We start from the raw sequence: 26394 nt of genomic DNA, 5'->3' as shown, positions 1-26394 counted from the left end.
TACAAAGCAGGGACCCATGAGTGCATGCTCCTGTAAGTGATTGAGTCTTACAGGAGAGAATAGGGGGAAGTCTCTTAGATTTCCAAGTTCCACATGAAGAGAATCCCCTTCCAGCAGGTGGAGCTTCATTCCTCCCCTTGAATGTGGGCTGGACTTGGTGACCTGCTTCCAAAATATAGACCATGGAAAGGGAAACAACCGACCTTTGAACAACACGGGTTTGAGCTGTGCCTGTCCACTTACACACGGCATTATTTTAATAAACACATACAGTGTTATAAATGTGTGTTCTCTCCTTATGATTTTATTACCAACATTTTCTTTACTCTAACTATTGTACAATTATAGTACATAACGCTATATGACATATAAACTATGTTATTGGTAAGGCGTCTGGTCTATTAGTAGTTAAGTTTTCGGCAAGTCAAAACTTATACACAGATTCTCTACTGAGCAGAGTGAATGGAGACCCTACCACCCATGTTGTTCAAAGATCAACTGTATTTACACGGAGAAACTTTGTAGGAATCACAGTAATCATGTGGAAAAGGTGATGTTAATATCACGCATCCCCTGACAAGATGTGATGAGGAAGACACTTGTCCTTATGGAATTCCTCCCCAAACCCACATCCCAACCTAATCAGGACAAAACATCAAACAAACCTACAGTGAGAGACATTCTGCTAATTATCTGCTCAGGATCCTTCAAATCTCTCAAGGTCATGAGAACGGGGAAAACTGTTCAGCAGATCAGAGGAGACTAAGGAGACACAACAACTTAATGCATTAAGGTTCCCAGATTTGATCCCTGAACAGAAAAAGAATGTTATTGGGAAAAGTGGTAACATTCAAATAAAGTCTGTAGCTCAGCTGACAGTGTGTTCAATGTTAAATCGCTGAGTTTCTTAGTCTCAGCATGACTCTGTTACATGTTAACATTAAGGGAAGCTGAGTGATTGGCACATGGAGCTCTGTTTTCTGCCTTTACAACTCCTGTGTAAATCAAACATTACTCAAAAATAATTTGCAAAAGTGAAATGAAATGGACAATCCAAATAGAGCCATATTTATATAAGAAATTGAATCACTGCCTGACCAGGTGGTGGCGCAGTGGATAGAGCGTCAGACTGGGACTTGGAGGACCAAAGTTCAAAACCCCGATGTCACTGGTTTGAGCGTGGGGTCATAGAAATGATCCCATGGTCACTGGCTTGAGCCCAAGGTCTCTGGCTTGAGCAAGGGATCACTCGCTCTGCTGTAGTCCCCTGATAAAGGCACATATGATAAGCAATGAATGAACAACTAAGGTGCTGCAATGAAGAATTGATGCTTCTCATCACTCCCCCTTCCTGTCTGTCTGTCCCTCTCTCTGACTCGGTCTCTGTCCAAAAATAAAAATAAAAAAAGAAAAAGAAAAGAAAGAAGGAAAGAAAGAAATTGAATCACTAATGAGTAACATTCCAAAACAGAAAGCACCAAGCCCCAATGGGGTCACTGGTGAATTCCACCAAATGATCAGGGGAGAAATTATACGAATTCTCCACAGTCTCCTTCAGAAGATGGGAGGGGAATACCTCCCAGTTTATTCTGTGAGGTCAGCATTGTCCTAATACCAACACCAGACACTCATTACAGGAAAACTACAGACTGACATCTGTCATCAACACAGGCAGAAACATCCTCAACAAAATATCAGCAAATCAAGCCCACAGTGTATACGGAGAACTGTCCATCACAGCCACGTGGGATCTATCCCAGGTGTGCAAGGCTAATTCAACATTTGAACAAGAATTAAGGCAGCAAGTACTTAGGGAAAGGGTGTTACATTTCTACACTTTGCAGTTAGAGTCTAAGTCCTAGTGACCACTGCTTCTAGCTGGAATTAGCAGCAGGTCCCAGAGCAGGGGTCAGGACGGGGCGAAGGACACGCGCCCTCCCCGGGGTCCTGCGCCCCCGCCGGGTCCCCTCGCTCCTCCCCGCAGAGGCCGTTCCCTCCCGACCCGCACTCACCCGCCCAGGTCGGGGTCAGGACCAGGGTCCCCGAGAGCTGCAGGAGGAGCATTGGGGACCCCATGACCCGAATTCTCACGGTCTGGGGAGACTCCGACTCAGGCGGGTCCGCGGAGACTTTATAACCAGGGACGGCGGTGACGCTGATTGGTTTCTCTAGAAACCGGACACCCAATGGGAGTGATCACTGAGGGCTCATCTTTGTATCCAGGAAGGAGGACCCGGCACAGGTTGACAGAAGCAGAAGTGAAACCCGGGGTGATGGGGACTCCCCAACACTAAACTTTCCCCGCCCAGACTCCGCTCTCGGACGGGGAACCTGAGAGCCAGGCCTGAGGACCCGGGACTGCGTCCTGACCCCTCCTCCTGTGCGGAGAGCTCTTTGTCACCCGGTCTCCCTGAGTCCTGGCCCAGGGGCTGTGAGGACACCAGGGAGAGACCCCCAGGCTGGACCCCGCCCCTTCCTCCTCTTCTCTTCTCGGAATCCCTCCCCCTGAAGTGGACTCCCTGCCTCCCACCCCTTATCTCTCCCCCTGGACTCTTCTAGTAGAAAACTCACCCCTGGGAACTTGATGTCAGAGAGTGAGCTCGCCCTGGGAACGGAGGTGGAGGGACAGGGGTTTCTCTTAACCCTGGAGGAGCTGTGTCTGAAAACACAGGATGGAGATTCTCAGAGACCCTTCGCGGACAGGACAGAGCAGGAGAGGTAGAACTCGTGGCCCACCCGGCTCCGAGCGCCCCTCCCAGATCATGGAACAAGGATTGTCAGTTGTCTGTGTCCTGGCTTACTGTCAGTGTCCTCCTAGCCATGACCGTGTCCAGCTCACGGGGACAGTGTCAGCCCCGCGGGAGTGGACAGAAGTAGATGAGGAAGGGACAGGCACATACCTGAGCTCATCTGGCCTGGCTTCAGACCACACATGAGGTTTCCCAGAGTGGGACCTTGGGAACCCCAGGACTCAGGACCAGGCTGGTCCCCGAGGTGGGGCACAGGCACCTGTCCTTGGTTCTGTGGCCAGTACCCAGAGAACACTGTCCAAACACAGCCCCACACGTGTCCCCATGGCCTGCCCTCCCCATCACCGTCTTCCCTGGTGTCTCCTGCTGTCCTCTCTGCCTTCACCTCCTGATGCCACTCTCCTCTGTCTCCATTTCCCCGGGAGCCCCCTGTCCTTCCCGGACCTGATGCCCCAGGGCTCCTCCCTCAGATCCCAGGGTTATAGACTCACTGGGCTGATTCCCAGGCGCAGGGATCTCCAGCACCAGCAGCGAAAGCAGACATAAGCGACAGGCACGTGGGTCCCCATCCAGAGAAGTGACAGCCCGGGTGCACTGCAGAACCCAGGATGTTTCTGAAGCTCTTTGTGGACCTGGGAACTGGCTGTTACCACCTTAAAGGCCCCCCTCATGTCTGAGACCAGTCCCAGCTTCTCGATGGGAGGAAACACTAAGAAGCTGATCGTGGTCGCGGGGGTTGACCCCCCTCCCCCATGTGTGTTGCTCCGTGCGCGGGCTGGAATACCGGGGAGACCAGGGAGGCCCCGCTGAGCAGGAGAAAGGGGAGCGGGTCTTTGTCCTCAGCGCTATGACTTCCTTTTGTACCAAGGATCTGTTGTAAAAAAACAAAACAAAACATTTTTTATGTTAGAAATGTATGTTATTTCAACAGTCTTTTGTTAATTCTCCTTTTCATTTGCTATTTCATAGCCTGTGATGTTAAAATTTTAGTTTAAATATTAGGGGATATATAATAATTCAGTAATTGTTAATTGTTCAGTGTTAGGTCACAAAACCCAGAGTAACAAATATTACTATTGATTGGCTTAATAGAAGAATTCTTAACATAATAGGTAGAAAGGAGAACTCTAGAGACGTAATCCTGAACCTCCACCTGATTTCAGACCCTCCACAGTCTCCAACCACCTACCACCACAGATCAAATCTTTTCTTTCCTCGGTCTAATAGGCTTCTTTAAATACAGGATTCCCAATTTTGCTCTTTTAGTCAAGCCCCTCAGTGAGATCTTCTGAGCATGGCTTTTAAGGTCTATAATGACCAAAGAAGTAACAGAAAAGGCAAATAAGGCCCAAAAGAAGTCAGGAAATACCAACTTTTGGCTCCAGCATCCTCAGGGGTTCATCGCATTTCATCAAGGCCCCACTCCAGAGTGGAAAGAAAGGTCACTGAACTGAAGCCTGCCAAGCTTCCCGGCCCAACCAGTTGACACACCTGTGCTGTGGAAAGAGGGACATGAGAAGGTAGGCTGCCCCCTTGCTCCATGGAGGGAGGGTTCAGTCTCTTCTAGCCCTGCTCCAGCTACCTGTGACCTGACCTTGCCCAGCGTGCTGGGAATTGCCACTGAAGGCCCAAGGACATCGTTCAGGAGCCTAAGGTATTTCTTCCAAATAGCAGATAAGCTAATCTCATTTCTTGTAAACACAAGGGCCATCTACTATGCCTTGCTTGAATATTTAAGTTTTATTTATCCCTCAAAGATCTCTACTGTGGGTATTGACAGTCTGGTTTTATTGCTTTATGTTTAGTATCTCCTTTGTTCCTCTTATCTCAATGCCCCATGCCTATTATAGGCTGGGACCTGCTGCTAATTCCAGCTAGAAGCAGTGGTCACTAGGACTTCAACTCTAACTGCAAAGTGTAGAAATGTAACACCCTTTCCCTAAGTACTTGCAGGTTTTATAGGTTACTCAGCAAACTGGTCAAAGACAGTCCAAGAGGCACTTCTAGCATTACACCACCCAAGGACTGACTCCCACGTAGACGGGTCCACACACCATGATCCCGACCACCCCCACTACTGCCAAGGTAGAAGGCATACCCGCCTGGGTCCACCGCAGCCAGCTGAAGCTTGCAGTCCCAGCAGAGACACCTTTGTGGACAGCGAAGACTGACCTCTCCAACCCTTGTAAGCTGTTCCTGAGAAGGACAGCATGCCCTGCTTCAGCCACAAACCAGAAGTTAACTGGTCCACACATGGCTAAGCCTGAAGAAACTCGCTGTGGGGCTCCTTATAATTGAACTCTAGGAAGGGAGGGAAACTAAGGTAAAGGAAAGCCAAGTAAGTCATCTTAAGGTTTGTTGCATGTACTGCTATGAGTCATACAGAAAGGGGTGTAGGTCCCTTGGCTGAGAGAGAAGCTACAAGGTAAATGAAAATTATATATGTGCTCATAGCTACCACTATAGAATAACCTATGAATATTGGTCCTGTGTCCAATAGGCTACTTAGGAAAAGGACACCTCCAAAAAGCAATCTTTAAAAGAGGATCACTTATTACTAACTTAGTCCTCGCTGAAGGTTAAGGTTTTTAGGAATTAAGAATTCTGATTAGTTGGAAAGGAATTGTATGGTTTTAATGATATAAGGTGTAGAGGTACTTTTGAAAGGAAAAGGAAAAGGAAAAAGTAAGTTGTTGTGAAAGCTGGTTATATATGAATAGTAAAGAAAGTTCATAAAAGTTGAAGGTTTATGTAAGTTGCAGAAGGTTTGTGCAAGTTGTAAGAAGTTAGTACAGAGAAAAAAAATACAAGGCAGAAAGAAATTAGTATAAGAATTTATTCTCTTCATCCCCTTACGTTACTTACTGCTTACTTACTGCTCTTACCGGACCCCTCGTTTTGCTTATAGTAGGGGGGTCACCATTAGTCCGTATATTATCAACTGCCTCACGCAGTATGTACGAAAGAGAATTCAAGCCGTAAAGCTTGTAGTACTAAGGGCACACTATCAGTGTGCCAGCACATACTAGGGAGGACCCCTGGCCTAATTAGCTTATAGCTACAGCTAAAGTAGAAAATTCTCATGAACCCCAGCCTTATACCATTCTCCCCACTGATGAAGAATCAAGGGTTTGATTTATGCCCAAAAGAGATGGGGGAATGTTAGATTCAGGGAGTGCTGATATGCTGGGGCTGCCAAAAGTGTAACTATTGAAGGAACAGGGAGTGCTGATAGGGCCCCTGTGAGGCTGAGAACAAAGAGTTCAGATGAGTCAGACCCTTATCAGAAGTTTATGTTTGAAATTCTCCACTGAGCTATACCCCCCCCCCCATTGCTGCGCACGACCTCCCTAGCCAATAGCTAACAGCCACATCTGCTTCTGTATAATGCTTGCTCAGCCTAGATAGCCACCCTATAAAAAGGAGCCATTTTAGAATCTCGGGGCTGCAGTGCTCCCTTGCGTGGGTTGCCTGCAGTCCCTGCACAGGTTTGCAATAAAACTTATAAAATTCACTTTGTGTCTGCTGTGGCCTAACTCCTGGGATGTAACAGATTCTACCTCATATTACCCGGCTGGATCCTTTACCAAATGTCCCACCATCTTTCCTGAGGGCTCTGGTAATAAACATGTTGGCTGTACCCAGGCGATACAGAAATGAATTTCCACCCCGAAATTTTGCTCAACAAGTTGAATTATGTGCTGTTATTTCTGCTTTGCAGGATTTTCCCAATCCAGTTAACATTGTTAGTGATTTGCTTATGTAGTACAAGTCACAAGGATGATTGAAACAGCTTTGTTAAAACCTTCTTCACCACAACCTCTTAATAATCTTTATTTTCAATTACATCAAACTGTCTGACAACGCCACTTTCTTTTCTGTATCACTCATATTCGTTCACTTACTAATCTTCCAGGACCCTTAGCTGCAGGCAATGCTACAGCTGACCATGCCTGCACGTTGGACTCCATCCATTGAGAAAATGCACTCAGTAGATTGTCACGGGCCTGATAGTGTTTGCTACTTACTGGTTCCTATGGAACTGTGGTCAACTGGTCCCCTAGGGGGTATGCAGTTCGAGACTGTAGCAAAGATAATGAGACTTGCAATTCTTGGAAAACTTTATGATGGAATGTGTCTAATTAACACTGTGCGTGGCATTGCTGATGGTCTGCAAGCTCTTAATTCTATTTCTTGGATAAAACAATGAGGTACTGAATTATTGGGAGGTCTCATTAGGATATGTATTATTTTAATATGTTTTCTTTAGTCCTCAGATGCTCACAACAAACCCTCAGACAATCAACACAGAGAGAGGCTGCAAAAACTGCTAACACAGAAACACAAAAACAAAAAGGTGACATGTAAGAAAATGGCCAGAGATTAGGATGCTGCCCTGAGACCATCTCTGGTGTGGACTTGGAACATCAAGTCCTGTGGGGGCAGAACGCTGCTCTGACCAGCACTAGTATGACTGTTTATAGGAAGCAGCTGATCCCTGTAGCCACTTCCTGCACACCTGAAAAGATTAGTTCTGCACCTGGATCCATTCTAGGCTAATCTGACCCAGAACCTGCTAATTTACTTGATGAGCAAAGACACAAATAAGTTCGATGAGGCTGCAGAGATCTGGGCTCTCAGTCCTAGGGGCTTGCAGTTGCCTGTACCCATCTTTTCTGTATGTTGTGTCTTGTGTGTTCTTTCATTTTTTTTTCTTCTGAAGTGAGAAGAACGGAGGCAGAGACAGATGCCTGCATGTGCCTGACTGGGATCCACCCGGCATGTCGACCAGGGGGCGATGCTCTGCCATTCTGGGGCTTTGATCTTTTGCAACCAGAGCCATTCTAGTGCCTTAGGTGGCGGCCATGGAGCCATCCTCAGCGCCTGCACCAACTTTGCTCTAATGGAGCCTTGGCTGCAGGAGGGGAAGAGAGAGGCAGAGAGAAAGGATATGGGGAAGGGTGGAGAAGCAGACGGACGCTTCTCCTGTGTGCCCTGACTGGGAATAGAACCCAGGACCTCCACATGACAGGCTGATGCTCTACTGCTGAGCTAGCCAGCCAGGGCTTGTGTGGTTTTTCTTCAGTCCTGCAGCACCTTCCTTTCCTGTATACTGACTGACTCCTGAGCTGGTCTCAGCACTGAGCACCGATTGGGCACAGGCCAGACCACGCTTGGTTCTCACAGCCTCTCCTGTTCCTGCAACAGACTCAGCACAGCAAACACACAGGTTCTAGAAAGTTCTCAGTGCTTCCATTTATTTCCTCTCAAACTTTAGGATCTTCTCCAATTACCCCAACAACCCTCCATGGTAAGAAGTGAAAAAACTAATTCTCATCCAGAGTCTTATTTCAATAAGGGGGTAAGAAGCTGCAGCTCAGTGCTCCACGAAGTACAGACAGGGATGGGGAGGGCCCAGCCCCCCTCTGCTGGACAGGGAAGTGTGGGGAGGGGACGTGGTGGACAGGGGTGGGCCAGCCTCCCACCTCCTCACACTATGCTGATAGGAATGCAGACACGTTCAGATGCCCTTTGCAGAGAAAGAAGTGACACGTTCCTGAAGTCACAAATTGGGTTGGTGGGTGTGTGTGTGATGCATCTTTCGTCACTCACTCCCCGACAAGGCAGCTGTCTCACGCTGTAGAAGAAAATAATCACAAACAAACTCAGGTCAGTCATTGTAACTGATGACATTCTCAATACCTCCCCTCATGCTCAGAATGTCCCAGAGAAGCCCTATTACCCAGACCTGTCACCTCTGCCCCAACCCCTCCCCACATAAGGGTCTCACCTTTACAAACCCCGAGAGACACATCAGAGCTCTGGGCACTGGGCAGAGCCTGGGTCAGATTAGCCTAGAATGGATCCAGGTGCAGACACTACCTGGGGTAGAACAGAACAGAACTTGGTCAGAGCCCCCAGGACAGGAGACTAAAGTTGGAACTATGAGGGTTGAGGTCCCCCATGGCTTCCATTTCCATTATCAGAGGGTCACAGGGTCACCCTCTCTGTACTGACTGGCAGCCTGAGTGTAGCTCCCTCCTCTCTCAGCTGTGGGAAGAAAACATCCCATGAAAGACCAGGGAGGAGGCAGAGCCATGAGGTTCTAAAGGAAACCCTAGTTCTGGGCCCCAGAGAAGTTTCCAGAACTGTGACTGCAGACCCAGGGCAGGATCAGGGAACCTGAGGAAAGTACATGTGTGGGGACTGAAACAATCTCCCTTCAGGAAGTCCTCAGCAGGACCCTCTCTTCTGACCTGTAACTGCTGGGAACCAGGTCCCCATCTCCAGACTCATCAAGGTGATAAATCTGTCCCTCATGTTCACACATGCCTCACTAAAGAGTAGTGTTAGCAAACCTCCCCAGACCGGACAAGCACAATCGTGGGGACAGTACTTCCAATTAATTAAGTGGACACACTTCTTCCTGATCTTGAAACCCCCTGTGGGACAAGAAACTCAGACCCCACCCTTCCCTACCTGAGCGCCTCCTCCTCCACATCACAGCTCCCACCACAGCTCCAGTGACCACAGCTCCAAGGAGGACCAGGACAGCAATGGTGACCACAGTGGGGATGGTGGCCTGAGGAGGCTCTGGGAAGGGAAGGGAAGGTGAGGGCCCTGACCCCCAGGCCACAGCCCTGACCCTGCTGAAGTCCTCCAGAGGCCCCTGCTCCCTGAGAAGAGGCTCTGTGCCCACGTCCCCTCCTCACCCCATCTCAGGGTCAGGGGCTCAGGCAGCCCCTCGTGCTGCACATGGCACGTGTAGCTCTGCTCCTCTCCAGGGGGCACCACCACGGCCGCCCACTTCTGGAAGGTCCCGTCCCCTGCAGGCCTGGTCTCCACAAGCTCCATGTCCTGGGTCAGGTCCTGCCCGTCACGCTGCCAGGTCAGGGTGATCTCCACAGGGTAGAAGCCCAGGGCCCAGCACCTCAGGGTGACCTCATGGTCAGAGATAGGGTGGTGGGTCACGTGTGCCTTTGGGGGGTCTGAGGAGAAGGGGGAGAAATCTCTGTAACTTTGCATCTGTCATGGGCCACTCCAGCAGCTCTCATGTGACCATTTTGAGTGGACAGGACAGCTGGGGGGGGGGGAGGGAGCACCCCCCCCCCCATACCAGCCTGGACAGAGGCACCTGGGATGATCTCTTAGTCTTTGTAAAGTTCTAGAGTCAGAGTGACACACTCCAGGGTAGAAGGCAGGTCTCTGAGGGGAGAAAACACGTTTCTGGTTCCGACCTGCGTGGAGACTAAATTATTCAGAAAAGCCTGGTCAGACCTCAGACACACTGGGTGGGGGATAGAGAACAAGGCCTGAGGGAGAAAGTCCCCATGGGTCCCAGGGCCACTGCCAGGGTCAAGGGGAACCGCTGATGGGTTAGTTCAGGGTTGGTCTCCCCTCCATCCCAGAGAGACTGCACCTAATTGTCCCTGAGAGAAAGGGGAGTCGCTCTCTGGTCCAGGATCTGAAAACCCAGGGAACTCAAAGTCCGACCCAAAGGAGGGTGTTCTGACCCCGGTCCATTTCCTGTCTCCGTGTAGGAGCCGCAACCCGAGGGGAGAGGAGGGAGCCCCGCGGCCCTGGTACCTGCGCGCTGCAGCGTCTCCTTCCCCTTTTCCAGGTAAAGGCGAAGCCACTCCACGCACTCCCCCTGCAGGTAGCTACTCTCGTGCTCCACACAACCGGTCGCCTCCCACTTGCGCCGGGTGATCTGAGCCACGGCATCGGCCGCGGTCCAGGAGCGCAGGTCCTCGTTCAGGGCGATGTAGTCGGTACCGTCGTAGGCGAGCTGACTGTACCCGCGGAGGAAGCGCCCGTCCCGCCCCATTTCGCAGCCGAGCATCCCCTGGAGGGTGTGAGACCCTGACCCCGCCCCGCGGTCAGCCCCGCCCACTCGGCCCCGCCCACTCGGCCCCGCCCACTTGGCCCCGCCCCCGCCCCGCCCGCGGGGATTAAACCTAAACCGAAAACGAAACCCGGTCCAAGTCTCGCGGGCTTCTCCCGGGTGCGGTGGGAGGTCTTGTGGTCTCGGGTGGAGCTCGGACCCGGACACTCGGGCGACCCCGGCCCGTCCGTGGGGATGGGGTCGTGACTGGGACCCGCCCGCGTGGCTCACCGTCCTCGCTCTGGTTGTAGTAGCCGCGCAGGGTGTTCAAGCCCACTCGGAAAGTCTGTGCGTGGTCCTTGTACACCCGCGTGTTCCGGTCCCAATACTGCGGGTGCTCCTGCTCCACCCACGGCTGCTCCATCCACGGCGCCCGCGGCTCCGCCCTTGAGCTCGCGGAGTCGCTGTGGAACCGCACGAACTCCGTGTCGTCCACGTAGCCGACTTCGATGTACCGGGGCTCCCCGCGGCCGGGCCGGGACACGGCGGTGCGGAAATGTTTCAGGGAGTGGGGACCTGGGGACGGAGAGGGGCTGAGAACTGTGATCACCCGCCTTGTGTGGGACCCGAGCCCGGGACACGGAAAAGGGGCCAGAACAGAGCAGGGGTCAAGACCTGGGCAGAGGACCCGCCGGGTCCCCTCGCTGCTCCACGCAGAGGCCGCTCCCACCCGGCCCGCACTCACCCGCCCAGGTCCGGGTCAGGACCAGGGCCCCCGGGAGCATCAGGAGGAAAAATGGGGGTCCCATGACCAGAATTCTCAGAGTCTGGGGACAATCTGAGTCCAGCAGAGTCAGCGGAGGCATTATAACGGGGGACTTCCGAGACGCTGGTTGGCTTCTCTAAAAACTGGACACCCAATGGGAGTGATATCTGGGGACTCATCATGAGTATCCAGAAAGAGGGATCCGACACAGGTTGCCAGAGGGAGAAGTGACCCCTGGCAGATGTGGACTCCCAGACACTCACTGTCTCCTTCAGACTCCTCCCTGGGGCAAAGAACCCAAGAGCCAGGCCTTGGGACCTGGAACTGTGCCTTAACCCCACCTCCTGGGCAGAAAGTTTTTTATCACTGGGTCTCCCTGAGTCCTGACCAGGGGCTCTGTGAAAACACCAAGGAGAGACCCCCCCAGGCCGAGCCCCGCCCTTTACTCTTCTTCTCTTTCCAGAATCCCTACCCTTAAAATGGACTCCCTGCCTCCCACCCCTTATCTCTCCCCCTGGACTCTTCTAGAAGAAAACTCACCCCAGGAACTTTGATGTCAGAGAGTAACCTTGCCCTGGGAATGGAGGTGGAGTGACAGGGTTTCTCTTAACCCTGGAGGAGCTGTGTCTCAAAACACGGGATGGAGATCCTCAGAGACCAGTCTCCCTGTTGTCTGTGAACCCCAGTGGGGAGCACAGTCTTGGAAACCCTGAACATCAGGAAGCTGATCTGTAAAGAAGTGATTTTAGTCCCTTGTACAGAAATGTGTCTACCCAGCACTGCACTCAGACTCACAAAGCTCCTGAATTCTACTTCCCACACAGTGTGTCTGTGACTCGGGATTGCTACATTGTGAAATGATCTTCATTCTGTAGCCTTGAGTTTGTCTGTGAGTCCCCACGTCCTCAATACAGAGAAGCCCAGGGAAGCCGTGTGTCACTGTGCACTTCAACAGGAGCATGTACATCCTCGAAGTTACAAGTGCTCAATGCGTCATCCAAATGATGGAGAGAGGGAAAAAAGGCTGGTTGGAGGCGTCCCAGACCCAGGACAGAGTAAGGAAAGTTCAGAGAGGGTGTCAGGGAGCCTGGAGCCTAAGTCAGCATTCAGAGGGGCAATGGTCCTGCCTCAGTTTCCCTGTTGTTCTCAATCTTTGACGGTAAGGAACCTGTGAGAAGCGAGGTCCCAGAGCAAACAGGGCAGCAGATTTGAGAGCACAGCAGCGAGGCCATCGGTCAGTTATGCTCCCTCAGGCTGAGGTCTGGGTGTGCATTCTCACACTGCCACGTGACGTAGAGGAGTAAAAAATGAGGAGAAAAAAGTGAATAACTCCTGGACCAGCACCTTTACGTAGACGAGAAGGGATGAGGCCTCGAGCACCAGCACAGGGACGGCTCTGGCTGGGAGTGTGGACAGCTCACCTGTGGTGACGTCTCCAAGTAGACGGTGTTGGAAATCCGTAACAATAGTCTTTTTTTTTTTTTTTTTTTGATAGAGACAGAGAGAGAGAGAGAGATCAATAGGGACAGAGAGACAGGAAGGGAGAGAGATGAGAAGCATCAAGTTTTTCTTGCGGCACTTTAGTTGTTCATTGATTGCTTTCTCATATGTGCTTTGACCAGGGGGCTACAGCAGACCGAGTAACCCCTTTCTCAAGCCAGCAACCTTGGGTCCAAGCTGCTGAGCTTTGCTTAAGCTAGATGAATCCGTGCTCAAGCTGGTGACTTTAGGTTCTCAAAACTGGGTCCTCTGTGTCCCAGTCTGATGCTCTATCCACTGCAGGACCACCTGGTCAGGCACAATCGTCTTCTAATGTGTCCAGTTTCCTCTGTGAAGCAGGAAACAAGGTCACTGGCAGTGATGAGATGGGGAAGGAGGGTGGGTGTTTGAGCAGAGGATGGGGGAGACTGAGGGAGCTGTGCAGGGACAGGATGATTGTGGGCAGCAGTGTGGACTCCCCTGTGGTCTGGGTCATAACGTTAATGTGACAGTGTCCACGTGTCTGTGTTGTCTCCAGCCTCCTGTAGCTGCACGGGGCAGGTGCAGGGAAGGCAGAGGTAGAATTTCCTGGCTGTGTAGTTTTCCAAGCAAGGGTGACAAGGCAAGGGAGATCAAGGGAGGGATTGAAATGCTGTCTCATGGAATTGAAGATGAGTGAGGAGGGAGGAGAGGACATCGAGGGGTGAGGGACGGTGACTAGATGGTAGGATAATAACCTGGGATCCCAGTGGGCACAAAGGATTGTGGGAGGTGATGTAGCACACGGTGATCTCGGGCCTGGGAAACAGGCACATTTGTGATGAATGATTTGCTGATATTTCATTACAACACGTGATCAAATAATCGCACCAGTGTTTCCAGAGCTTAGGCCGCCCTGTGGGGTGAGTAGGGAGATGGAGGGCAGAGCGTGGGAAGCATGGCATGGAGACTGTGGGAGGGCTGAGTTATTGGCAATGACAAGTCTAGGGGATGACAAGGGAGGGGGCCCAGGAAGAGCAGAGCAGAAGGTCATGGAGGAGAGGAGCTCAGAGAAGTGAGGAGCCAGGGACTGAGCATCCTCTGCTGTGTGTGTTCTGTCCCTGCTGTAAAGTGACCACAAACCAAGTGGCTTTAAACAGCAGCCCTTTATTATCTCATGGGTTTTATAGGTTACACCATTGTAATGTCCTCGTTGGGGTGAGAATAAGGGGTCAGCAGGTTTCTGCCCCTCACTGGAACTCTGGAAGAATCTACTGCCAAGCTCATTCTCTATATTGTCTGAACTCAGATTCTGGCAGATGTGGGACTGAGTCCCTGTTTCCTTGCTGGCTGTCAGCTGGAGCCACCCTGAGCTCCCAGAGGATGTCTTCAGTCCTGGAACGTGGCCCCCCCAGCACACACAATCCTTCCCCCACGTGGAACCTCTCTGCCTCCCCTCACCCTCATCTCTCCTGCAGCTTCTCTGGCTCCAGCCAGAGAAACCTCTCTGCTTTTAGGTTCATGTGACATGATTGGGCCCAGCCAGGTGATCCAGGATGGTCTCCCTGTTCTAAGGTCCTTAACCTTCATTACATCACCAGGTCCCTTTGCCATGTAAGGAAGCCTGTCCACAGGCTCCAAGGATTCAGGCTGGACATCTTTGGGGACCACTGTTCATCCTTCCTCATCTGATTATGTTGAAATCACCGAGGTCTAGGAGGTAGCACTCTGGGGAGGGTGACAGTGAGCCAGGAGCTAAAAGAAATGAGGCAATGGCCTGGGGGTCCCCAGGGATTACCTACAATGAGGAGAGTGGGGGCTCTGATCTGATAATAGATTAGGGGATGTTAGGGAGGAGAGCAGGAAAAGTCAAAGCAGTTGAGGAGAAGGACCCCACCCACCTCCAGGCCCAGGACACAAGGTGTGTGGGAGGGGAGACACCCCCATGGCAGGACTTCAGAGGGAGCCGTGTCCTCAGGGAGACCCAGGTCCCTGTCAGAGCTGCAGGTGCAGGAACACCCTGGGAGGACTGTGTGGATTTGGCTGATCCTGGGCTGAGACCTCCGGGGGACACAGTGGGAAGATTTCAGGAGCTGGGGAGGGGATGTGAGGGGAGACAGAGTAGGGGTGCACGGAGCCTGTGAGGATGAGCATGCAGGATGTTTGGGGGACCAGGGGTGACTGAGACAGACAGGGGAAAGGAGAGAATGAGGTTAGTCCTGGTGGATTCAGGGCAGATGGTGGTGAGTGTGAGAGAGGGAGGGGGAGGGGCAGGGGTCTTGGGCTCTCACTTGGGTTCTGTTGATGGGGATGAGGAGGTTTGGGGTGGTCAGTGATAGTTCCAGTGTGTGGACCCTTCTTAACCCCCTGATTGTGGAATGGAGTGTTGGAGGAGAGGAGGGTCTTAGAGGATGTGCAGGAGTTCACTCCCAACCCTGAGGGAGGGGACTGTGCCCACACCCGGGCTCAGTGTGACACCTGCTGTTGGAGGTGTGACTTCTGGGGCACCAGGTGTGACCCTGACACAAGGGCCCCTTCTGTCCTGATGAGAAGATGGACGTACCAGGGGGCTGTGCCTTTAGCCTGTAGCCCCATGTGCATGTCCACACTGTGGACGGTTATGTAGAGATTGAGATGTTGTTTCCAAATTAGAGATGATTTCATTTAAAAATCTGAGTTTAAAAAAACTGAGAAATAGAAAGTGAAAGAAATGTTTCTACTGTCCAGTTTATGTGGTGTTACCATCAAGGGGACAGAGAAAGTTGTGGTCAGGAGGGGTGAACACTCAGAGATGGCACAAGGCCATGACGCTCCTCTTCTAAAAGACGCTGTGGGAATTGACACAGAGGATCTTTTTTTTTTTTTTTTTTTTTTTTTGTATTTTTCTGAAGCTGGAAACAGGGAGAGACAGTCAGACTCCCACATGCGCCCGACCGGGATCCACCCGGCACGCCCACCAGGGGGCGATGCTCTGCCCACCAGGGCGTCGCTCTGTCAGGACCAGAGCCACTCCAGCGCCTGGGCCATCTTTGCTCCAGTGGAGCCTTGGCTGCGGGAGGGGAAGAGACAGACAGAGAGGAAGGGGGGGGGGGGTGGAGAAGCAGATGGGCGCTTCTCCTGTGTGCCCTGGCTGGGAATCGAACCCGGGACTTCTGCACGCCAGGCCGATGCTCTACCACTGAGCAAACCGGCCAGGGCCACACAGAGGATCTTGTATGACTTTTACACATCATTATGTTAGGGAATTACAGTTGTTTTCTTCAGTGTAACAATGACATTATTTGAAGAAAAATGTTATTTTTTAAGAGATGAATATTGAAATTTTTAGGGGTGAAGGTCATGACATTAGCAGGTTACTTTCACATATTTTAACAGAAGTATAGAAATGTATTATATAAAAGCATAGCAAAAAGTTCAAGTGATTAAATCTAGTTTCAAATTATTAAAGTGATTAAATGAAATTTTTTCAAACTTTAGATATGTTAGAAATATATCACAGTAACTCGGAGAACATTTTTAAATAATGATGCATAATAACATGGGAAACAGTCACAGCATGCAGTGGAATGAAAATTAGGCTTAAAGTGTTTGTGTGAGGATGTCTGTGTGTATCTATGTGTGAGTGCATTTGTCTGTGTGTGTCCGTGTGTGTGAGTGTGTCAGTGTGGTGCACACTCGGTGTGTTGGTGTGCAGCCGTGAGTGTGGCAGTCTGAGTGCACTCACTCACTCATTCACTGAACACACAACAACGGGGCATTTCAGGGCAGTGGAAATGCAGCTGTGGACATCACATCCCTGTCCCTGTCCTCACAGAGCTTACGGTCTCAGGAAGGGACAGACAGTAAACAAATAGATACAGTGTAAAGTGTGCTAGTGACCTGGGTGTGAACAAAAGTCCAGCAGCGAGGGGAGAGGGAGGATGAGGTACCCAGACAGGGCAGGACAGAGAGACCCCTCAGGAGGACCTGGGGAGACGGTCAGGGTCAGAGGTGCTGCCTGGTGACAGGTCCTCAGCCCGGGGACAGCACAGGCTCCGAAATGTGAGCACCCTGGGCACCTGAGCAGGAGGAACACCGGGGACCTGGGTCCGGGCCCTTCACACGGCCACCGCTGTGTCCCCTGGGCCCGGACTGGAAAGGGTCTTGCAAGTGTAACACATTTTGCAAAGGTCACTGCAGACTTTCCAAGGGTTGAAACGGGACGTGTCCCTCCCTGCGCAGCCCCGGGCTCCCAGGTGTCCCGCCAGGGATGAGCACGTGACCGTTTTCCGTGTGTCCTTCCTGAGAGAATCTCACTCAAGTGCTGTTACTGTTGCACATGGAGAAGGAGCGCTGTAAACATAGAGCAGAAGAAACGCTTCTTTCCAGTTTCCCGGGAGTCGTGTCCTCATCACGGGGCTGGAGAGCGGGGTCGCAGTGGGCAGGGGGGCACCTCGGAGACGGCGCAGGGCCCCTGAGCGCTGCTCCCCCTCAGTCCCTGCCCGTCCCTGACCCTGACACCTGCCGGAGCCCAGGACGCCCGGAAGCCTCTTCATCCCCAGAGAGGCCCAGCCTCTGGTCAGCCGCCACTGACCCACTGCGGCCCAGACCCTCCCAGCGCCCAGGAGCCGCACGGAGAGCCCCCATGTGGTCACAGCGCTGAGGACAGAAGACCAGCTCCCCTTTCTGCTGCTCAGCAGGGGCTCCCCGGGGTCTCCCTCAGCTCCCAGCACAGAACAGGGCCTTGAACACGGAGGGAACCCTTCCTGTGTCAGGCCTACAGATATATGAAAAGATGCTCATCTTCTCTAGCTCGGAGAGAAATGCAAATCAAAACTCCAATGAGCCCTGGCCGGTTGGCTCAGCGGTAGAGCGTCGGCCTAGCGTGCGGAGGACCCGGGTTCGATTCCCGGCCAGGGCACACAGGAGAAGCGCTCATTTGCTTCTCCACCCCTCCGCCGCGCTTTCCTCTCTGTCTCTCCCTTCCCCTCCCGCAGCCAGGGCTCCATTGGAGCAAAGATGGCCCGGGCGCTGGGGATGGCTCTGTGGCCTCTGCCTCAGGCGCTAGAGTGGCTCTGGTTGCAACATGGCGACGCCCAGGATGGGCAGAGCATCGCCCCCTGGTGAGAAGAGCGTCGCCCCTGGTGGGCGTGCCGGGTGGATCCCGGTCGGGCGCATGCGGGAGTCTGTCTGACTGTCTCTCCCTGTTTCCAGCTTCAGAAAAATGAAAAAAAAAAAAAACTCTAATGAGATACCACCTCATACCTGTTAGATTGGCTGTTGTCAACAAGACAGGTAACAAGTGTTGGATAGGCTGTGGAGAAGAAGGAACCCTCACTCCCTGCTGGTGGGAATGTAGACTGGTACAGCCACTATGGAAGAAAGGATGGTGCTTCCTCAAGAAATGAAGAGTTGAACTGCAATATGACCCAGCAATCCGCCTGACCTGTGGTGGTACAGTGGATAAAGCGTCAACCTGGAAATGCTAAGGTTGCCGGTTCAAAACCCTGGGCTTGCCTGGTCAGGGCACATATGGGAGTTGATGCTTCCTGCTCTCTCTCTCTCTCTCTCTCCCCTCTCTATAATGAATAAATAAAATCTTTAAAAAAAAATGACCCAGCAATCCCTCTACTGGGTATCTACCCAGAAAAGCTAAAAAAATTGGTACACGAAGACATACGCACCGCCATGTTCATCACAGCATTATTCACAGTGGCCAAGACATGAAAACAACAAAAATGTCCCTTGAGAGAGGACTGGGTAAAGAAGATGTGGTCCATATATACACTGGAGAACCACTCAGCCATGAGAAATGATGACACATTGCCATTTAGGACAACATGGCTGGACCCTAAGCATACTACACTGAATGAAATAAGTAAGTCAGAAAAAGCTCAGAACTGGGTGATTTCACACACAGGTGCAATATAAAATGGAGCCTCATGGAGATAGAGAAAAGTGAAGTGGTTTCCAGGGGAATAAGGAGGTGAGGAAGTGGGTGGAGGAAGGAGACTAAAGAGGAACAAATACTCAGTAATGGAAAATGATCTGACTCTGGGTGATGGGTACACAACATAATCAACAGTTCAAACACCATAGAAAATTTTTACCTGAAACCTATGTTCTCTTATTGATCAATGTGACCCCGATAAATTTCATTTTCTAAGTAAAAATTTAAAAAAAAGATTCTTTGTGTTTCACTTTTGCCATTTTAATTGTGACATGTCTTGGTGTCAGCTTCCTTGGGCTCATCCTGTTTGGGAAGCTCTGTTGTTCTTGGACGTCTGTGTCTGTTTCCTTCCCCAAGTTAGGGAAGTTTTCAGTCATTATTTCCTAATACAGGTTTTCAATGCCTTGCTTTCTCTCTTCTTCTGGTTCCCCTATGATGCGGATGTTGTTACACTTGATGTTGTCCCAGAGGTCCCTTAAACTATCCTCATTCTTTGGAGATGTGTGTGTGTGTGTGTGTGTGTGTGTGTGTGTGTGTGTGTGTGTATGGTGTTCTGAGTGGGTGTTTTTTGGTACCTTGTCTCCCAAATTGCTGATTCACTTATTTATTTCACCTATTCTGTTGATTCCATCTAACGTGTTCTTCACTTTGACTGGATTCTCTAAGTGGTTCCTGTGTCCCTTCTCTCCTTCTCCTCTCTGGTTGAAGTCCTCACTGAGCTCCGTGAGCCCCTCACACCAGTGCTGTGGACTCGCCTCTAGTGGACGCTGGTCTCCATTCTGTTCAGTTCTGTTTCTGCACTTTGGTTTTGCTCCTTCATTTGGCTCCTGTTTCTCTGTCTCCTCATCTCAGCTGCCTCTCTGCCTTTGCTTTTATGTATTAGATGAATCTGCTCTGACTCCCAGTCCAGGCAGGGTGGCCTGATATAGGAGGTGTCCTGTGGGGCCCAGAGGTGCAGTCGCCTGGTCCCCTGAGCTGGGTGTTCCACGAATGACCCTTGTAGGGGTTCCATGTGCCCTGTTGTTGAGCCTTGATTGGTGTTGGCACATCTGTGGGTGGGGTTGACCCTCAGGCTGACTGGCTGTGAGTACTGGCCACAGCCACAGCATAAGAGCTGCTTTTGGGGGGCTGTCATAATAAAATAGGACTCAGCAGAGCAGCCTGGTGTCTGCCGAAAATGCGTTGTTCTTGTTCTGCTTGTGGAGCTAATAGGGTGGTGCTGTGTTGTGTCTGAAGCCGGCCACTGAGTGTGTTGGCTCTGGGGCCTCTTAGGAGGGGATGCAGTGCAGGCCAAGGTCCAACATACCTGGTAGGAGCTACAGTGATCCGTGGTTGGTAGCTCCCTGTGCTGGCCCTTTAAGAGGAACGCCTGGGGCTCCAGCCGCCTCTGTCTCACCCAGTCAGATGGAATCCCTGATGTTCACAGCCAGGTGTTGAGGGGGCTCCTCTTCCTGGTGCTGATGCTCCGGGCTGGGGAGCCTCATGTGGGACTGGGACCCCTCACTCTTCTGGGGGAACCTCTGCAGCTGAGATCTCTCTCCTGATCCTTAACCATCACATGTGGGTGCGGGGCCAGCCCATTTCCTGTCTCCACCTTCCATCCTGTCTCAACATGGCTCCTTCTTTATGCCCTCAGTTATAGGACTCCTGCTCAGGGGACTTCACAGGGTTCTCCAGGTTGATTGTTCTTTAATTCATCTGTGATATTGATGCGATCATGGGAGGAGGCCAGCACTGTGTCAACTTGCTCTGCCATCTTGGCCAGAACCCGGATGTGGCACTTTTAAATAAGGTGGTCAGAGTGGGTCCCACTGAGGTGACAATTGAGCAGACTTGAGAAACTGAGCCATGAAGAAATTTGATGGAAAGACATTCCTGGATCGCCCTCTGCACGTACCCAGGACTCTGCACGGGGCAGGTGATAAAACCGCAGTGGGCACAGAGGTGGGCACACACGGGCAGACTTCTGCAGGATCACTGGGCCCATGGTCTCTCCTTCCTGCCCTGGGTGTTAGAAGCCCTGGAGCTGGGGTGGGGGCACTGCTGTGTGGAGGAAGACCAGGAGAGGAGGGAGGAAGTAAAGATGGGGAAGTGGATGTGGGAAGCCCCCATCATCTCTGCTGTCACTCTCCTGAGCCCAGGGTTTCCCAGGTTGTGGTGACTGAAGTGGTCAGTGTGGGAAGTCACACTGAGGGAGGCTGCGTGTTGGTCTCTCACCTGCCAACAGCAGACTTTCCTGGTTGTGGGCAGGGAACTTCCTGACTATGGTCTCAGGACTGAGTGGAACAGAACCTGGGGCAGAGACACATCAGTGATGGACAGATCTTGGTCTCTAAATACCATTCCACAATGGAAAGAACCAGGGCTTCCTAGTAAAATGGCTAATTTTAGGACTAAGACAGAAGAAAATACAAGATGAGCTGGGAACATCTTGCAGTGCCAGGGAGGGGTGTACCCCACATGTGCAGCATGTCAAGGGACGTTGGGGCCAACCTAGAAGAGCTCCTGTGAGCACAGCGGGGACAGTGTGAGCACACGTGACACGATGAGAAAGTGTAGCCCACATACAAAGCAGGGACCATGAGTGCATGCTCCTGTGAGTGACTGAGACTTCAGTGAGGGAGGAGGGGCAAGACTTTCTTAGATTTCCAAGTTCCACATGAAGAGAATCCCCTTCCAGCAGGTGGAGCTTAATTCCTCCCCTTGAATGTGGGCTGGACTTGGTGACCTGCTTCCAAAATATAGACCATGGAAAGTGAAAAGTGACTAACTGTAACTCACAACAACTGACCGTTGAAGAACACTGGTTTAAGCTGTGCCGGTCCACTTACACACGGCATTATTTTTTATTTTAATTTTTTTTTTCATTTTTCCAAAGCTGGAAATGGGGAGGCAGTCAGACAGACTCCCGCATGCGCCCAACTGAGATCCACCAGGCATGCCGACGAGGGGCAATGTTCTGCCCCTCTGGGACGTCGCTCTGTTGCATCCAGAGCCATTCTAGCGCCTGAGGCAGAGGCCACAGAGCCATCCCCAGCGCCCGGGCCATCTTTGCTCCAATGGAGCCTTGGCTGCGGGAGGGGAAGAGAGAGACAGAGAGGAAGGAGAGGGGGAGGGGTGGAGAAGCAGATGAGTGCTTCTCCTGTGTGCCCTGGCCTGGAATCGAACCTGGGACTCCTGCACGCCAGGCTGATGCTCTACTGCTGAGCCAACCAGCCAGGGCCCACACAGAATTATTTTAATAAATACATACAGTGTTGTAAATGTATTTTCTCTTCTATAAGATTTTATGATCGTTTCCCTTACTCTAGTTATTTTACTGTAAGATTATAGTATATAATGCTATATAATATATAAACTATGTTATGTGTAAGGTCTACTAGTAGTTAAGTTTTTGGCAAGTCAAAAGTTATACACAGATTTTCTACAGAGTAGAGTAAATGTGACCCTACTAACCATGTTGTTCAAAGATCAACTGTATTTTACATGGAGAAATTATGTAGAAATCACCATAATCATGTGGAAAAGTGATGTTAATATCACGCATCCCCTGACAAGATATGATGAGGAAGACACTTGCCCTTATAGAATTCCTCCCCAAACCCACATCCCAACCTAATCATGACATACATCAAACAAACTACAATGAGAGCCATTTTGCTAATTATCTGCTCGGGATCCTTCAAATTTTTCAAGGTCATGAAAACAGGGAAAATAATTCAACAGATCAGAGGAGACTAAGGAGACACAACAACTTAATGCATTAAGGTTCCCAGATTTGATCCCTGAACAGAAAAAGACCATTACTGGAAAAATGATGACATTCAAAGAATGTCTGTAGCTCAGCTGACAGTGTGTCCAATGTTAAATCGCTGAGTTTCTTAGTCTCAGCATGACTCTGTTACATGTTAACATTAAGGGAAGCTGAGTGATGGGCACACGGGAGCTCTGTTTTCTACCTTTACAACTGCTGTGTAAATTGAACATTACTCAAAAATAATTTTCAAAAGTGAAATGAAACAGACAATCCAAACAGAATCATATTTATGAAAGAAATTGAATCACTCCCTAACTAGCTGGTGGTGCCCCCTATGTTGCCAGCTTGAGGGTGGGATCATAGACATGACCCCATGCTTGCTTCATTGAGTCCATAGGATGCTGCTTTGAAGCCCAAGGTCACTGGCTTCATCAAGGGGTCGCTCATTCTGCTGTGGTCCCCCGGTCAAAGCACATATGAGAAATCAATCATTTAACAAGTAGTGTACGACATGAAGAGTTGATGCTTCTTGTCTCTCTCTTTTCCTGTCCTTTTATCCGTAGCTTTTCCTTTCTCTGACTATCTGTCTCTGTCAAAAAAGAAAGAAAGGAAGAAAAAAGAGAGAAAGGAAGGAAGGAAGAAAGAAATTGAATGAAAATGAGTAACATCCCAAAACAGAATGCACCAAGCCCCAATGGGTTCACTGGTGAATTCCACCAAACATCCGGGGGAGAAACTATACCAATTCTCCACAGTCTCCTTCAGAAGATGGGAGGGGAGTACCTCCCACTTCATTCTGTGAGGTCAGCATTGTCCTGATACCAACACCAGACACACATTACAGGAAAACTTCAGACTGATATCTGTCATCACACAGACATAAACATCCTCAACAAAATATCAGCACATCAAGCCTACAGTGTATACGGAGAACTGTCCATCACAGCCACGTGGGATCTATCCCAGGTGTGCAAGGCTAGTTCAACAGTTGAACAAGAATTAATGCAGCCATTTTCAATCATTTTTATCTCATAACAGACATAAACTAATTACTAAAATTTTGCGGTACACCAAGAACTATATTTTTTGCCAATCTGACCAAAAAAATATGTTTAATTTTAATTCATTCACACTTGATGGATTGCTATTGTTGTGTTGGTTGTTGCCATTTTTTATTTGACAATTTAGAGGAAAAGAGGTCAGTACCCCTGACAAAATAGTCAGTAATTGCATGTCTGAAAAATTCTTGTTTCAGACCCATTGAAAATAGCTGCTCTATACTTTATGTAAAATGAATAATTAGACCAAAATTAGACCCTCTCTTCACCTTCACAATAATTTGCCACAGAAAACAACACCCACCGACCCACCGTCAGTGTGAACTGTAGGAGCAGGGCTGTGTGTGAAGAGATTTGTGTGTGTGGCTGTGAGCCTTTCTAACAAGAGGCACGCCTGTCACACCCTGTGTCCCTAGGACGGGGGGCTGGGCTGCCAGATGAATGCAGACCTAGAGGATAAGTCCGACTCTTCTATATGTTGATGCGTTCAAAAGGTTTGCTTTTTAGGCCTTGGCCAGTTGGCTCAGCGGTAGAGCATTGGCCTGGCATGTGGAAGTCCTGAGTTCAATTCCTGGCTAGGACACAGAGGAGACGTGCCCATCTGCTTCTTCCCCCTTCCTCCTCTCTTCTCTCTGTCTCTCTCTTCCCCTCCAGTAGCCAAGGCTCCATTGGAGCAAAGTGGGCCTGGGCACAGAGAATGACTTCATGGCCTCCGCCCCAGGTGCTAGAATGGCTCTGATTGCAACAGAGCAACACCCCAGAGGGGTAGAGCATCGCCCCCTGGTGGGCAGGCTGGGTGGAAACCGGTTGGGTGCATGCAGGAGTCTGTCTGACTTCCTCCTCGATTTCATTTCAGAAAAATAGAAGAAAAAAAAGGCTTAGCTTTTTAGTTTTGGTCCAGGACTGTTTATTATTGTATGAAAAGAACAGGATCTACACTTATTATATGACATTTCTAATTTTTAAAATTCTGACCTGGATGTGATTTCTAAATGGTAGTGGAAACAACATGCTCTAATAAGTTACAGGTTGACTCAGTGCTGTGTGAATACGGGTTGGACAGCCCAGAATCACGGTCTGCTCGTCCTCGAATAACCGAGAACAACCGTCCCTGAGCTCCCTGGGTGAAGGCAGCAAACAAGCCCCCGGGGCAGCCCACTGACACACAGCAGGTTCCGGGAGGCCCTGTCCAAGGTGCCCCCTCCCCAGTAGCTGGGAGACCCCGTTTCCTTCTTGTGTATGAATAAACAAACCATAGTGAGCTTCTTCATTGAGTCCCAGAGTTTACCAAAATCCTCAGAAACAAAAGGTGGCAAGGAGACGACTGGGTGCACAGCCTTAGGAGAAGCAGACGAGGACACTGAGATTCCTTGTCCTTGGAGTTAAAGGGAAGGGAGCTGGGAGGGAGGACCCGTGAGAGAGCTGTGGGCGAGAACAGAGAGAAGGACGATGGAACTATTAATAGTTTCCGGCGAATCACGGCACCAAGATCCTCCAGGGAAGCTGGGTCTGTCTCGGAACCACCCTCTGGGACTGAAGAAACGCAGAAAAACCCTTGTTCCAACACACACACGGTTTCGGGTCAGACACGGGGCCTGTGGAGGAACAAGAAACACTTAGTCTAGTTGCAGACCCCTGTTCCTCCAAATCCACGGAACGAAAAATCATGGTGAGAGACTGCGTCCCCCTGATGAGAACGGGGTCCTCAGGCCTCCCTCACAGGGCACAGCGTCTGCTGTCCCCTCCCCCACCCCCACCCCACCCCCAGGGGCAGAGGGTGAGAGCCAGCTCAGGCCTGAGGCTCTTCCCAGCAGGAGCCCCGGAGTCACAGCACAAGGAAGGGGCTTCATCCCTCTGCCACCCCCCACTCAGGAAGAACCAGGCTGGAGTAGTCCCTGTTTCTCACAATCCTCACGGAATGGAAAGGAAAGGAGGAAAGAGGATGTATTCAACCACTAACAGCACCCCAGACAGTGACATAAACTTCTCCATCCTGGGGTCCTGTCACTGGGACTTCAGTCGGGAGCGGTGTGAAGACTAGTCCAGCACTGAGTGACCCTGCAGGAGCCCGAGTCCCTGGAGACCTCGTGTGTCTGGCTGGGATAAGGGTCCCCCTGGGGACTCCACACTCCCTAAGGCCGTCTTGTCTCCCCTCTGTCTGATTTCAGTGGCCTCCGGCTGTCCGGGGCATTGCTGTCCCGTGTCTGTCCCTTATGTGGACAGGGGAGTGGTCAGAGATGGACACACCTCGCCCCCCTCCCAGGCGTCCTGACGGTCCTTGCTCCGCAGACGCAGGAAGGTCTCGCTGCAGGAAGCGGAGCCCCAGCTCAGAGCCTGAGATGCGGCCGGCACCTGGCTCCACGCAGAACAGACCCAGGGTCAGGCTCTGTCCGCCTGCTGCAGACGCTCAGGGACAGTGACTCTGCACCTGATGTAAAACTCCAGCACGGGGACAGTGAGAGGCACAGGCCTCGGACAGGAGTGCGTTTAGAAAGGGCCCCGCGTTCTGGACTTAGGCTGTGACCTCACACAGCGCGTCCTGGCTCCGGCCCGTCCTGGCAGATGGACACTTATTTTTTCCAGGGTTTCATCCCGGTCGGGACGCCCCTCTCCGTGCTGGACGCCTGGCAGCGGGGGCAGGAGGGCGACAATAGACGCCCCTGTGGACGGGTGTGTGTTCCGGTTTCACTTCTGAAAATCCCAGGGTTGCTTTGCACCCCGGACCCAGAGTAGGAACCCCTCTACACACAAACACTCTCCTACTTCTTCCCCCCGTGGATCTCCCACGGCACGGGACAACCCCGCATCCCTGAGACCCTGGAGGTCTGTAGCTAACTCCTTCTCTCCGCAG

The 26394-nt window shown here is 51.1% G+C and overlaps 1 protein-coding gene across 3 annotated transcripts in view; it reads right to left on the bottom strand.

The window, feature by feature from the left end:
- LOC136387813 (patr class I histocompatibility antigen, A-126 alpha chain-like) overlaps window positions 1-26394 on the bottom strand; it is a 192054-nt gene that overhangs the window by 56536 nt on the left and 109124 nt on the right. The window contains exon 1 of one of the 3 annotated variants that reach the window (XM_066359884.1): window positions 2013-2098. The exons of the other annotated variants lie outside the window; for them this stretch is intronic. The gene's annotated coding sequence lies outside the window, so the exon portion shown is untranslated. Of the gene's footprint in view, window positions 1-2012; window positions 2099-26394 lie in introns of those variants that run through there. 3 annotated transcript variants of the gene reach the window in all.

This window comes from Saccopteryx leptura, chromosome 1 (assembly GCF_036850995.1).
Source record: "Saccopteryx leptura isolate mSacLep1 chromosome 1, mSacLep1_pri_phased_curated, whole genome shotgun sequence".
NCBI lineage: Eukaryota > Metazoa > Chordata > Mammalia > Chiroptera > Emballonuridae > Saccopteryx > Saccopteryx leptura.
Note: the sequence above shows the minus strand (reverse complement) of the source record. Positions and strands in the feature narration are given on the sequence as shown.